Source organism: Lepidochelys olivacea, assembly GCF_965140295.1.
Source record: "Lepidochelys olivacea isolate rLepOli2 genome assembly, chromosome: 3".
Lineage (NCBI taxonomy): Eukaryota > Metazoa > Chordata > Testudines > Cheloniidae > Lepidochelys > Lepidochelys olivacea.
This window is the reverse complement of record NC_140413.1, coordinates 139,036,468-139,051,682: the sequence shown is the minus strand read 5'-3', so window position 1 is coordinate 139,051,682 and position 15,215 is coordinate 139,036,468. Positions and strand designations below refer to the sequence as shown.

Below are 15,215 nucleotides of genomic sequence, written 5' to 3'. Positions count from 1 at the left end.
AATAATAGCAGTGCTATGTAAATAGCATGTGCCCTTCAACAGTGGTTTAGGAAATATCCACCCAGCCAACCTATATCATGTTAACAAAGTGTGTAAACTAAAGAATTAGATGAGGCCAGCGCTAGATCACACATACTATTCACTGCAGTTTTGTGGTATGATAGCTGTAGCCATTGGCACAGTCCCTGCAGCATGAAGTAGCATGAGAACAGTGCTAGAGCTTGCCATGTAAAAAACTTAACCACAGAGCAAGGACTGATGAATGAATTCATTTTGGTTAATTTCCTACTTCACATTAACAAATAAGTGAAACAGTTACTCAGAAGTGACTGAGTTTCTGTGTTTTTAAATACTGTCTGCAATGAGAAAAATATGAGAAAGATGTTTGAACAAATAGGAAGGAAGGAATGACTCTTTCTTTTTTTTTTTTTAAAGACATGTAAAATATTTTTTGGAAAATCTGTACATGTTGTACCTAATCTATGAACCTGAATCTAGCTAGCTATGCTATATTTTAGTGTGTGTGTGTAAATAATTAAAAGGTCCAGGGTGGGATATTACAAAATAAAAGCACTGACTCCATCACAATCATAAACTTCCATTCTTTCAACCACAAACTTCATATACTAGTCTTGAGATCTAGTGTGAAGCAGAGTTATATCAAAGGATCAAATCAATGATTTAAGCTGTTAGTCCCCCTAGAAAAGTCATGGTATTTCAGAGGTACAGTATATTCCTATCAATCTCTCAATAGCCAGGAAAAAGATACCATGAACCGTGCTTTTAACATAATTCAAACATGGGGAAATTTAAGAACAAGATGGGATAATATAAGAGCTGCATATATGCTGACATACTCACTTGCAAGCTTTACAGTGAACAGCCCCTCTCAGTGTACCCCAAAGCAATGGCAGTACTTGATTGAGGAATATTTTCTCCTTGGGGGGGAACCAGTATTTCTTAAATTTCAAATTATCACCAATTCAGAGTTTCCCTTCCTTATTAGCTCTCTGAGTCAAATTCTTGTCCCACTAAACTCAATGACAAAATTGGCTTTGATTGGACCAGGCTTTGGCCCTGCACGTTTTAATGTGGCGTTCATGGGTAGTGCTGGCTTGACAATTTGGGAGGCCAGTGGACAGTTTATCCAAAGAACAGGTTCAGTATAGATAGCAGCATTGTGAACTCTCCCAGACTGCTTCACCAATACAGTACTCTCAATACCAGTACAGTACTCTCAAACCTGCCCCAGGAGGACCATTTCCAAAGGCTAAGGGGATGGCTGAGCCATTTACCCATTCAGTTTTTGGCCGCTGTGCTTGGGTTTCCAAGAAGGATGCCAATTGTCTTGGTGATCTCTCTATTTTACGAATGTATAGAGTTCCCATTATTGTAATATCTGAGGACCTCACAACTTTTAATGTATATGTCGTCACAACACCTCCGTGAGGTAGGGAAGTGCTATTATCCTTATTTTATCAACAGGGAACTGTGGCACTGAGAAGCTTGAGCCTAGATTTCTAAAGGTATGTAGGCTATGTTTAATTTTCAAAAGGGGTTTAGGAACCCAAGAGCCTAAGTCTCATTGTAAGACAGTGGGACTTAGTCTCCTAAATCAGTGAGGTGTTCCAGCACTGAGCAGAGCACCACCTACATACCAGACCCAAAGTCACACCGGAAGTATGTGACTGACTTGAACACAGCTCTCTCCAGTGCCAAACTATTATCCTAACCACTGGATCATCCTTCCTTTCTGTGCACTGTGAGCATTCACCTTCTGAAAATACCAAGTGCAGTCACACGGATAGCAAAAAAGAACATTTTTAAAAATATTCTGACCAGCTCTATTAATTTAGAAATCAATTTATTGATTTAGTACTTTCCTAACCCTGTCTCTAGTCCACTTGCCTTTCGTATTGTGATCTGCGATGGGTGGAGCATTCTGCTTAACTCATTATTGCCTAGCTGTGTTAAACAAACTGTGGTTTGTTTGTGTTTTTTTTTTTAAAGGCCAAGAGTCTTTCCCTATAATTATATAAATATATGTACAGTGCACAGAAATGAAACTTACTAAATCCTTGTACGCATTGGATATTTACCATCATGTATCAAGGATTTGATTTGAGAAAAGATGAAAGAAACTATTCCCTCCCTCAGTATTGCTTTTAAAGAGCAAATCTGTCTTACCCCAGGAAGCTGGAGCTCTTTAATTTAAGGTGTGGGCTAGGGGAATCCTATCTCTAGCTCATCTTCTAATAAATGCAGTTTTCTTTTTAGTGTCTACAGCTCCAGCCAATGTCAGGGGGTGAGTTTATATATAGTTACATCAGGGAAGCTTCACTCTATTGCTTTTTTTCCCCTTCAGTATACCCCAGCTCCTTAAGTGCAGAAAGGAGTGTCTAAATAAAGATGTGTGTGTTTGGGGGACAGTAATCTTCTCACATGGCCTCTCTGGACTGACCTTGCCCACCTGTGTTGTTAGACCCCAGACTGAGCTTGTGTGTCCTACCAACAACCAGACACTTTATGTGTGTATAAATAACCAGCCTTAACTTCACCACAGAAATGGATTTCTTCCTCTAGAAGGTCAGTGCTAAGAGCAAGAGCTGAGGATCAGAACACGAGGTGGGGAAGAGGACAAACGAATAAGGGTGTTTTTCTTCCCCCATCTTCAGAACAGGAAGGTGGGGGATGAAAAAGCTTGCCAGTTTATGATTCTGCAGGACTCTTAGAGGATAATATCACCAGGTTGTATACAGGCTCTCATTCAAGGTCCTTTCTGAAGGACGTGTCCTTTTCCTGTGGTCAAGTGTAAACGTTAGGACCTGAATGCAAATGGTAACTCCACACTGGGGAGATATCTGTTACCTTCTTGTGGCCTAACTACCTAGAAGTGTCAACTGGAACTCTAGGTGCAGCATTGCAGCTGTAGACAGTGGTATAGATCTGGAGCTCAATCACCTTTTGAACACTTACAACTGGGTGTAGTGATAACTCCTATGAACAGTAGTATTCAGGGAGGCTACTTGTGGTAGTTTTCATTTATAAAGTGAGCAAAGGGCTGGGCTGGCTACCCCAAGACAGCTCATCCAAACCTGGCTTCTGAACTTGGCCCATACATGGATTTGCGGGGAGAGAGCACCTCGGAACTTTTGAGATCACCAGTGCCACCAATGAACCTGGATGGACTCCAAAGGAGGCTATTTTCAGTTAGCCACATTGGGAAGGACACACATGCATTCAAATGGTCATTGAGATGTGCCATTAAAGTGGAGCAGGGAATTGTGGACCTGGCTCCCCAACAGGGTTAAAAGCGGCCTCAGTCTTCCTAATCAAATTAATGGGAAAACTTGAGAAGCAGATTGGAGAGAGAAGCAAGGGGAGTCCTGTTTTACACTTAAAAGCTCTGACTCTGGAGCCAACTGCTTTTTTTTCTGGTCCCTTGATGCACATTTAAGGCCCGACTTTCAGCTGTGCATTCATTTCTTTTGGAGGCACAGGTGCCTCACACTCCTGAAAATCAGGGCCTCTTTTGCTTGTGAAGGGTGCTGGATTGACACTCTTGGGGACCCCAGTCCAGTCCCTCTTATCCACAGTACTGATATACCACAGGTAGCAACTTCTCGAACTAACCAATGTAAAGGATAACCTCTGGAGAAACCACCTTCACTGGTGAGATGGTAATTTATTCTCCATACTTATTCGGTATGCAGTACCAGTTGTGGTGATGTGACTGTTTATCCACTAGAAACTGAAGCAAGGTCACTAACTGTAGGCCTTTGTGACCCCTCATATAGTGTCACTGCTCACGAGTGAATACAAATTAATTTAAACCAGTGGTCTAGAAATAATTCCTATTTTTCCCCCCTTTCAATTGTAGATAACCTCTTTATGTACTACAAACAATTGGCTGTTTCCTTCTTCCTATCCCAGCACCTGCCCCAAACTAGTGGTGCTGAGCCATTTTTGGTCCCACCTGTTTGCATTCGGAAACAGGTTTGGCTTATAGGGTGGCACATTTTTTATAATTGTATCAACTGAGCTCTGAAGAGTAACTTTCCAAAACTCTTGAGCTTTTTTCTCTCTCCTTTGCAGCTTAAGAACTTTCATCTTAGATCATCATAGAGCGGCAGGCCCAGTACACCTTCATAGTCTGCAAAGCCCCAGATGTTGTTGTCTGACTCTTTTTGTTGTTGTTGTTGTTGTTGAAGAATAAAATGAAGGGTTCCGTTTGTTGGACAGACTGCCCCTTATGCTCCCCAGTGAGCCTTGCTCGCTCTCTTTCTTTCTCTTCCTCCTCTTGTGCACAAGCATTCAGTCTAGTATTCACCTGTCATGGATGAAGCATGTTAACTAGCTAGCTGTGTAATCAGATTATTGAGAGCTGGCTTGGCCAGGTCAGTTGGATGCCTCAATACACTTAGACCAAACCAAGTGCTGGCATGAAGTGGAGTCTCGATATCTTTGGTCTCACATACTGTAGCATAAGGCTTCTCAAGAGTGATCAGATCTATCATCTTTCTATTTCTGATTCTGTTTCTTAAGCACGGCCAGCAGGATGCATGTACTGGACAGACAAGGAGATGCAGAATTTACCATTTTCCAGTGGGGTTGTAAATGAACATGGGCTAACTTCTGCCCTCTACAGAGAATACACTTTTTCCTCTCCAGAGTTAAATCTGCCTCTGTCCACTTGCCATATGGCAGTGGGCCCAGAAAACAGACCTTTGAATATGTTGATGGATTCTTTACCCAATTGTCTGTTACCTAGCCAAGGGAGAGTTCCAAAGGACTGTCCCTGACGGATAACTCAGTTTCCAAACTCTTCTCGGTGAGGGTTGAGATGCAGCATAAAATTCCTGAAATAAGGCAACTAAGGACAGGGGAGCGGTCTCCTTCCAGGCAGTATGTTCTATGGGATTGAGCATGGTATTGGGACACAGAGTTGCTTGATTTCTAGTCCTGACTCTGTCACAAGATTTACTAGGCCAATGGCAAATCACATATTCTGTAAAGTGAGGCCGATAAAACAAACTTGAGATTGTTGTGAGCTTTAGTTAATGCTTGTGCGGCACTCTGAAGATTGCACTTACATAGCTGTTTACAAGTGATTACTACAAAGAACTCTGCCTGTAGTATTGATGGTAGAGAGTAAACTGCTCAGTAACTTTCCCTGAAATACGTTGCAAATACCAGTGCTATCTGATTTGATTATGTTTTCTGACATTACTGTTGGCTCTGGTCCTGCAAGAGCAGAGAAGTCTTGATCAAGTGGCTTATTCAAGGACAAATGTTTTAGCTGAGTCTCCCCCAGATTCCAGGCGAGTGAGTTTTTTTTTTTTTTTTTTCCTCCTCATTTGGCAGGAAAAGGAAGGCTAATGATGCTCCTTTAAATGAAATGAAATTTGTTGCATTAGGTTAGTCTAGACGAAGGAAATCAAACTAATTAGCAGAAAGACTGTAATGACAGGTCTTCCTACACTGCACATTTAAAGTACCTCATCCAGGCTCCTGTGGTTTGGTATGTATTCAGAAGGATAGCTCCGGTCTTCCTTCCCACAAAAGATGAGAAATAGAATAATACTGGGCTTCAGTTAGAGACATAACCATAATTCAATACTAGGCAGAGGTCTGGGGGCCAGGAAGGCTGCCATGCCAAGCTAATGTCATAAAACACATAATCCCAGTTTATGCATGGCAACTGATCCCCCGTGATTGAATTTCAACTCAATAAGGGGCCCAGCTTATAAACTATTAAAATACAGAAAGAACAAATATTTACATTCTTAAGAAAACAAGAGAGGGTGAATCGCAGAACAGAGCATTAATCAAAGCCACAATGCCCTAGGTGTGGGACAGCCGATTGTTGCCATCAGTGTGAACTGGGGGAAAATGAAGTTAGTTTCTGGTATTTGGGATGTGCTGTACTACAGGTTCTTTTAAAACACCTCACTAGACAGTCCTCACTTTGTTACTGACCCATCTTGGTAGTAAAAATGAATAAACTGCAGTTTCAAACTTTTTCTGTAAGCTTCAAGTCCTTTCACCAGGTCCATTGTAAAACTAGAGTATGCGTTTTTTGGCATTTGAAATAGTCTAGGACAGAAGTAATATTTGTACCTAGGTATATAATTACATTTTAATCTATATTTGGACATCCTATATAGCCGTGCATAATCTGTTCAGGACATGGCTCAAGCACCAAATGTTGTGATCTACATCTGTTTTTGTATAATTGAAAAACATGACAGGAGAAAAAATGACTTTAAAGATATTAATATACGGATAGACTAAGTCACTCAGACTTCTTTAGAAGCCATACAAAGTAACTCTCAAACAAAATTTGGGTTTTTCACTCATGTAAAGAAGGAAGACAACTATTAAATTCCAACTCCAGAGTCTTTATCCTACATAGCAAGGAAAAGTTGGTAAGTAATATACCTGCTTAGAGTATGTACATTGATATGTTAGGACTACTATATAAAATATTTGTAGTCAGTCACTCACAAGCTTTTGCAGGATGCAAATAGGATCCAAAAGTTCATCCAACCGGCAAGATACAATCACGCTTGCTAGCCATACTACCCAAGCTTATTTCTGCTGTGGTATCCTTGCACAATGATACTGCAACAGCATCAAAGGTTTATATATACTTTAAATAACTCTGCCTCATAGTATGAAAAAGAAAACTGTCTGCCTCACTCCTAAGAGGTACCAGATACTTCAACAATGGATGTCAATATAGGAGTCTAGATAGCATATAGTCTTTAATACACCTTTAATTATAAACCTTTAATATGGGTTTATATAGATTCTCATTCTGAGGTGCTGGGGCTGCTAAACACCCATAAGATAAAAGGTATGGATTTTCTAGCTCTTGTTATGCCAGAAGCTCAATCACTATAGATTTCAAGATTGTGCTGTACCAAGAAACTGCAAGAGGGAGGTAATGCATGGCTAGAGTAAAAGTCTTACAATTTTAAGTTTGACTTATAACTTTTTTAGTATGGTAACTTGTCATTTTGCTTTGAATAAAATGTTGAGGTTACGTCATGTGCAACAATCCCATATATTTACAGTAGGGGATTCCTAGAGCATTGCAAACATTCAGGTGGTGGTTTAGTTATGTTAGTTGTTTGGTCATATTATCAAAATGGGTGGTGATAGACGCCTGAAAAAAAGCCTCCCCTGGTGAGCTGAAACTCAAAGTGCAAACGCTTCAAAATAAAATAAACTCATCAAAGACACCCTTAAGCAGAATCTCAACTCATGCAGCGTAAATATTGATAACTTAGAAGATACCACTGAGGACAGACCTGAATGGAAAGCAACTATCAATAAACGATGGTTATAAACAGTGAGGAGGACAGATGTGAAAAACTGTTTGAAAAAAGGATCAAGTGTCATACCTTAAATTTTGAAGCAAAGTTGTTTTTCATTTTGAGATGTTGAAATGCTTTCTTTTGACAATTTCAAAGCTTTTTACTTGAAAATTTTCAAAATAGTTGCAACCAACCCTTTCCTGCAAAGAGTTTGTTTTGATAAATCAGTATTTTCTGATGTAAAAAGTCCTGCTGAAAAATACCTGACCAGCTCTAGACAGAACCTGTTTTTCAGTTCTCTGGGGTGGGGGGGATGCAATTTTGGCCAATACTGCACTTGTTTATATGTAGTGTGTGTGTGTGCATGCGGATATCCTCAGGTTTGCAGGGTTCTACTAATCAAATTAGCAGGTGTCTCAAAAACAGTGGAAGTGGTAAATAATGAAGAGGACAGGTCGCTTATTCAGAGTTTTGAATACATTTAAAGTATTGGGTTTTATGTTTACCCTTCTTATGTGTTCTGCAGTTGCAAGGGGCCTAGGATTGGGCATTTTAGTGGTTGAATTCATTAAATCAAGAAGCAGGTCCTCAAGGAATCAATTCTGAAGCACTTAGAGGAGAGGAAAGTGATCAGGAACAGTCAGCATGGATTCACCAAGGGCAAGCCATGCCTGACTAATCTAATTGCCTTCTATGGCGAGAGAACTGGCTCTGTGGATGAGGGGAAAGCAGTGGATGTGTTGCTCCTTGAGTTTAGCAAAGCTTTTGACACTGTCTCCCACAGTATTCTTGCCAGCAAGTTAAAGAAGTATGGGCTGGATGAATGGACTACAAGGTGGATAGAAAGTTGGCTAGATTGTCGGGCTCAACGGGTAGTGATCAATGGCTCCATGTCTAGTTGGCAGCCGGTATCAAGTGGAGTGCCCCAAGGGTCGGTCCTGGGGCCAGTTTTGTTCAATATCTTCATAAATTGATCTGGCTGAGGGTGCAATCCACACCATCCTCAAGTTTGCAGATGACATTAAACTGGGAGGAGAGGTAGATAGGATACAGAGGGACCTAGACAAATTAGAGGATTGGGCCAAAAGAAATCTGATGAGGTTCAACAAGGACAAGTGCAGAGTCCTGCACTTAGGACGGAAGAATCCCATGCACCACTACAGACTAGGGACCACATGGCTAGGCAGCAGTTCTGCAGAAAAGGACCTAGGGGTTACAGTGGACGAGAAGCTGGATATGAGTCAGCAGTGTGCCCTTGTTGCCAAGAAGGCCAATGGCATTTTGGGCTATATAAGCAGGGACATAGCCAGCAGATCGAGGGACATAATCGTTCCCCTCTATTCGACATTGGTGAGGCCTCATCTGGAGTACTGTGTCCAGTTTTGGGCCCCACGCTACAAGAAGGATGTGGGTAAATTGGAGAGAGTCCAGCGAAGGGCAACAAAAATGATCAGGGGTCTGGAACACATGACTTATGAGGAGAGGCTGAGGGAACTGGGATTGTTTAGTCTGCGGAAGAGAAGAATGAGGGGGGATTTGATAGCTGCTTTCAACTACCTGAAAGGGGGGTTCCAAAGAGGATGGATCTAGACTGTTCTCAGTGGTAGCAGATGACAGAACAAGGAGTAATGGGGGAGGTTTAGGTTGGATATTAGGAAAAACTTTTTCACTAGGAGGGTGGTGAAACACTGGAATGCATTATCTAGGGAGGTGGTGGAATCTCCTTCCTTAGGAGTTTTTAAGGTCAGGCTTGCCAAACCCTGGCTGGGATGATTTAGTTGGGGATTGGTCCTGCTTTGAGCAGGGGGTTGGACTAGATGACCTCCTGAGGTCCCTTTCCACCATTTCATAGAATATCAGGGTTGGAACGGTCTTCTAGCATAAAGGCCAGTGCCATTGCAACAAGATGGATACAGTACAGTGCTCGGATGACTTCATGCTGCTACTATGAAATAACAGAAGCACAGAAGTCGCCAAAGGAGATCTTAATGTGAGAAGGTAGCACTGGATCCTTTCTTCATACAAAGGTCCCTGACTGGGCATCTTTAGTTCAACTAATCTCCAAAATCAAATGGAACTAATAAAAAAAAATGAAGAAAGTAGCGTTTTGTCTCCATGGCAAAGAATAGGAATTCTTTGCTTCGCACACCTATTTTGAGTGCTAGAACTTGGCATGTTATTTCCAAATTTATTTTCTGTCTCTTCCTTTAACAGAAGTACTACCTCATCTTAAATACTGAGGAAAGATTAATGGCTAAAGGTCTGAATATATAAATAACATGCATATATATTAAAATACATAACTTCTCTCCTCATTCTAGCCCTAAAGCAAAACAAAGGTTGAAAAGTAAACCTCTCCATAATAGAGATCCCAAAATTTTAAAGTTGAATGGCTGACCTTAATTATGGCCCCATGTGCATATCCCTTTCGAGTTCTAGATATGAAGGCTAGAAGGGATCATCGAGTCAGACCACTTGCATAACACAGGCATGGTATGCATTAAAAGGATTAAAAACTTGTCAACTGATAGGTGTCAAATTATAATTGTAAACATGGAATCATCAACAAGTTGGTGTGTTTCCAGTGGGAGTCCTGCAGGGATTTGTTCTTATCCATATGCTAGTTAACATTTTTATCGGTGATCTGCAAGAAAATGTAAAATTGTCACTGATAAAGTTAGCAGATGACACACAAATTAGGGGATGGTAAATAATGAAAAGGGCAGGTCACTGATTCAGAGTGATCTGGATTGCTTGGTAACCTGGGCACAAGCAGACAATGTGCATTTTAATATTGCTAAATATAAATGTATAAAACTAGGAACAAAGAATGCAGGCCATGCTTACAGAATGGGGGACTCTATACTGGGACACAGTGACTGAAAAATATTTGGGGATTGTGGTAGAACTCATGTTCAACTAATTATCTAGGTGTGATGCTGTGGCCAAAAGATCTAATGCAATTTTGGGATGCATAAACAGGAGAATCTCAAGTAGGAATAGAGGGTTTTTTCTTAACCTCTATATTTGGTACTGGGGTGACTGCTGCTGGAATACTGTGTCCAGTTCTGATGTCCACAATTCAAGAAAAATGTTGATAAATTGAAGAGGGTTCAGGTATGTATTTATAGAATAGACATTTATCATATCTCCTCTTTGATAAGCTAAACAGATCAGTCTTTTTTAGTGTTTCACTGTGAAAAGGTTTTCCAGAATCATTCTTGTGCCTCTTTGGTGAACCCTTTCAAGTTTTTCAACCGCCTTTTTGAAGTGCAGACACCAGAACTGGCCCCAGTATTCCATTATGCCCACACACAGGTAATTACACCTCTCTCTTTCTGTTTGTTGTTACCATTCCTATACATCCAAGGATTGAATTTGTCCTCTTAGCTGTGTTATCACAGTTTAAACGTGGCTTCTTAAGATTACAGAACATAATTAGAGCTGAGCTGGAACAGGACTTTCTGTTCCCCAAAATACGCTGAAGATTTTGACTTTTTTTTTTCCCATTCAATAGTCAGTTTTGGGGAAAAAATATCTAAGGTGTTTGTGGAAGAGTTCCATGCCTACTCAGCTAGTAGACAGAGAGCCAGGCAGCCTGCCCACTCCCCTTCCAGGAAATGAGGAGCTGGCAAGGTTGGAAAACCACTGCCTGGGGAGCTGGGTCTTACCAGGTGAGCTGCTGAGGAGCAAGCAGGGGGAGCTGACAGGAAACTAGACATCTTTCCAATGAAATTTTGAAATCAATACGTTCCCACGTTGCTATTGCCAAATCAGTGTGTTCTGCCAGGAGAACATTCAATTGGAACATTTCTGACCAGCTCTAATTATAATATGTAAGCTGGAAGTTCCTAGATGGCTACATGTATTGTGTTTGACTCACTACAGAGCTAAGTTGAATACTTCAATAAGTTACAAATAAATTAACCTTAATTATCAACTAACCTTTACAAGGGTCTGGAAGATCCAGTGCCAAGGGACCAGGAAGTCTACAGAGAGACAGATGAGCATAAATGGGTGACGTCTTGGTAAAAACAGTTATTGACTGCAATGGCTAGAATTTCACTGAATCTGAGTTTCTGATAATAGCATTGTTCACGTCTTACAAATATATACAAGCTTAAATGCGTGTTCTCCTGGCAAGCTGCCACTGTAGCCCTCTAACAATAGAGTGGGAGGGGTCTGATGATGTCCCACCCTGTTAGAAGGTGTTGGAATGCCGCAAATCGCGGCTACTTAGGCCATGCCTGCATTAGCACTCTTGTCAGGATAACTTTCACTCAGGGTGTTTTAAAAAAAAAAACAAAAAACAAACCAAAAAAACCCCACATCCCTGAGCGACATAAGTGACACATTGATGTGGACAGCGCTATGTTGGTGTGAGAGCTGCTCCCGCTGACGTCGTTGTTGCCTCTCCCGGAGGTGGTTTTTGTGACGTCAGTGGGAGAGCTGTCTCCTGTCGGCGTACAGCGTCTTCATCAGACACGCCGCAGTGGCACAGCTGCAGCGCTGCTTGTGTAGACAAGCCCTGCGTTCCTGCTAACTCACTGGAGTAGATATGGCTTATTAAACTTCTCTCTCCCTCTTCACCACAGATTCAAGAGGTTGGGGATTGGTCCTGCTTCGAACAGAGGATTGGACTAGACGGCGACCTCCTGAGGTCCCTTCCAACCCTGACGTTCTATGACTAGCCTTCTATCAAAGGGAGCTAGATCTTAGGAGATAGTCCTTATGCCAGGACTCTTGTGGGCGCTGATGGTAGCAGCCAACCTTGGGGGAGAACTCATTATGATTATATTTTTCTAAGTGATGTTTAACCTCTAATCAATAAGTGTGACTTCTGGCAGCAGGGTAGGGCCTCCCCCCACATGTTATACCATCAGACCTCATCTGACTTGGTGTTATTCCTGCAGTAGTTGCTCCTTAACAGCTGCAAAATGCCATGACAATGAATAGCAAAGGAGGAGCCTGACTTTATAAGCTGTGTTTCCTGGTTTAAAGTCAGGAGGCTCCTTTTTATTTTAAAGGCAAATCACTAGAAGTCAAAACTTTGTCTTTCCACAGCTCACTTTTTTGTAGGGCATGTGATGGAGGCCTGATGGCTTGTTAGAAGGCAGGGCTTATTTTTCACGGGAATATTATGACTCCATAGATCATTGTAGCTATAAACATTTTTTTTTAATCTCATGATTTATGTATGTTTCCATGAGTTTTTAAGAACCCAAAGTTGATCTAGTGTCCACTATCTCACAGTTCCAAATTCAACACATATGCAGTATAAATGCAGCTGAACCAAAGACATCAGGCGCAATTCTTTTCTGCACCAAGACACACGTGGCAATGGGTGGGGCCAGGGAACAAGTTACACCTCCTTGTTTGTCAAGGTGCCCTAGCTCCAGCTCTTATGTAAGTTACAGCATTGTAGGGGCTTCTGCTTTCACTTATAACAGCTGGCTATGGTCCTTAAGCAGCTTTATGCCCTCTGAGAATTGTCCTAGGGAAGCTTTCCTCTGCTCTACTTTTATACTGCAGGTAAGAATGGTGTGAAGATGGGCTCCACTGCCTTTATGCTAATTGAGATTTTTCCCCTTTGCTGGAGGAATGCTCACCTGGCCAGTTGTGGCCAGATTAAATCCCCTTTGTGAATCTTGGGTGGAACGGAACTGGGTCTGAGGCTCTGGCCCATTATTGCCAGCTGCCTATATTCAGTGGACCCAGCCTATTCAGAAACAAAATCAACTTAACATTCACCATGTTACTTTTGCACCTATAGAGTAGGCTTCTCCAAAATGCTGCTGTGCTTTCATTGAGGTTTCTTTTCTTTTTTGTGGTGGTTACCTGGAATATATAGTGCATGGAATGTTTCTGTCACCAGGTTGTATGTACCTTTTGTTTTCTTGAATACAGTTTGTGCGGCTTACAGTGCCTGGGTTTAAGAGGGAGTGATTTGCAGGTTAGCACGGCTCTGAAGAGGCACCCATGTGGTTAGAAATGTGGTGATCTAAAAGGATGCACAACACTTGGACCTCCTAGTTTAGGACAGAGCAATAGGGTAAGTGGAGTGGCTCTGTCTGTCTGACATGAAGTTGTAATTGTTTGTGGGGCTTTGTATGTGTCATGAGCCATGTGGAGAATGCACGTTCATAAACAACATGGGGATAGATTATTTCACCCATTACTGGAGTGCGGCTACAAGTGCACAATAATGTGAGATCAGTTTGAGGAAGTGTGGGATACCTATATCAAACTGAAACTAAATGTGGGACTGTAGCTATCTGATTAGGTTTTGGCTTGGATACCAGGGTTGACATCCAGTGGTCATGGTGGTGAATCTGCAGAGAACCTTTTCCAAGAGTTTTATCCAGTCTTCATCTGAGTATTAATGTGCTGAATGTTAAGCATGCTGAAAATAGGCCATTTATTTAAAGCACCAAAGAGATCAATGGACACTCAGTACCTTTGCAAGCCAGTTTGTTTATTTGCTAATTTAGGGGGGTGTGGGTAGATGTGTACGTGTCCCTACCAACTCCAAAGCCCAGCATCTCCTTATACCATACTGGATCATTTCAGTACTAAATCAGAGGAAACTGTCACTTACCACAATACTAATCTACTCTTGTGTCTCTATTGCCGTACATTTTCTTGTTCCTATTTCCTCAGAAATACTTTTGAGGGTGTTGTGAAGGTTTAGGCCTAACGTGTCAAAGGGAATTCTGTACAGGTGGCCTAACTTCCTCCTACAGAGAGTGATGACCTTCAGGAACATAAGACTTGCCAGACTGGATCAAATGACTGGTTCATGAAATCCAGTGGCCTGTCTCTAACAGTGGCCAGTTCCAGATGCAGGAAACTGTAATGGACAATTATGGAATAATCTGCTAACTGGGAAAATTTCTTAATGTCTCAGTTAGTGACTGGCTTATTCTTTGTTTAAAAAAAAAAAAAAAAAAGTCTTATCCATATATGTGTGCTTCTCTTTTAATCATACTAAATTATTCACCTGAAGGACCTTGTAGCAATGAGTCCAACAGATTAACAATGTATTGTACTTGTATATTTTCTCGTAATAGTTGTGCATTTGTTGTCTTTCAATTTTGTGGCTGCTTAGAGCCACTCGGGAATATATAAGTTCACTCTGACAGCAAAATACATAAAACCCCAGAAACTTCAGAAGAAATGTGAAGGAGATTATTCTGGTAGACACCGCTTGATAGCTGACTGTATTATGATTTGGAACTAGACTAGAATTGGAACCCCAAAGCTTGAAACAGGATTATATACTGTGAAGTCGCATTTTACTTTATTTCTTTCCTATCTGACTGGGGTTGCACAGATGGGCTTTCAGGAGATTGGCAGACCTTATTTGACTTGTGAAACTTAGCCAACTGGTCTCCCAGTTGTTCCTGGTGGGGAGAAGTTAGTTCAGGTCTAGCTTCTGTTAACTGATGGTTTGCGCAGTTTACCCATAAGGTGGCAAAATGATCAATTTATCAATGAGAAAATGGTAGTTAAAAGGTTTGGAAGAAGTAGCGAATTCTTACTGTAGGTGAGTCTTGGCCGGGCTGTGTCTCCCAGTGGCCAGAAACCCATCCTGCTGGCATACTTGGTGACCATTGAGCGCTAAAAACTAGCCGTTCTGCTAGGGAACTAAACAGATGTTAAATCTTAATATCCCAGCTCCATTAATAAACTATGTAGACTTAAATACAATGAAATAAATCTGTATATTGGGCTCAATACATGAGTAACTGGATACAATTCTGTGGCCTGTGTTAAGCAGGAGGTCAGACTAGATAATCTACTGGTCCCTTCATTTCTTCATTGCCATGTCCTGTGTCCAACACTTGATGATTTTAGACATGATGGCAGGGATTTCTTCAACGGGGCAGAAGA

At 41.4% G+C, this 15,215-nt stretch overlaps 1 protein-coding gene across 5 annotated transcripts in view; it reads left to right on the top strand.

The window, feature by feature from the left end:
* The window catches only part of GREM2 (gremlin 2, DAN family BMP antagonist), a 51,250-nt gene that overhangs the window by 33,002 nt on the left and 3,033 nt on the right, over positions 1–15,215 (top strand). Inside the window, exon 1 of one of the 5 annotated variants that reach the window (XM_084625196.1) lies at positions 13,234–13,374. The exons of the other annotated variants lie outside the window; for them this stretch is intronic. The gene's annotated coding sequence lies outside the window, so the exon portion shown is untranslated. Of the gene's footprint in view, positions 1–13,233; positions 13,375–15,215 lie in introns of those variants that run through there. 5 annotated transcript variants of the gene reach the window in all.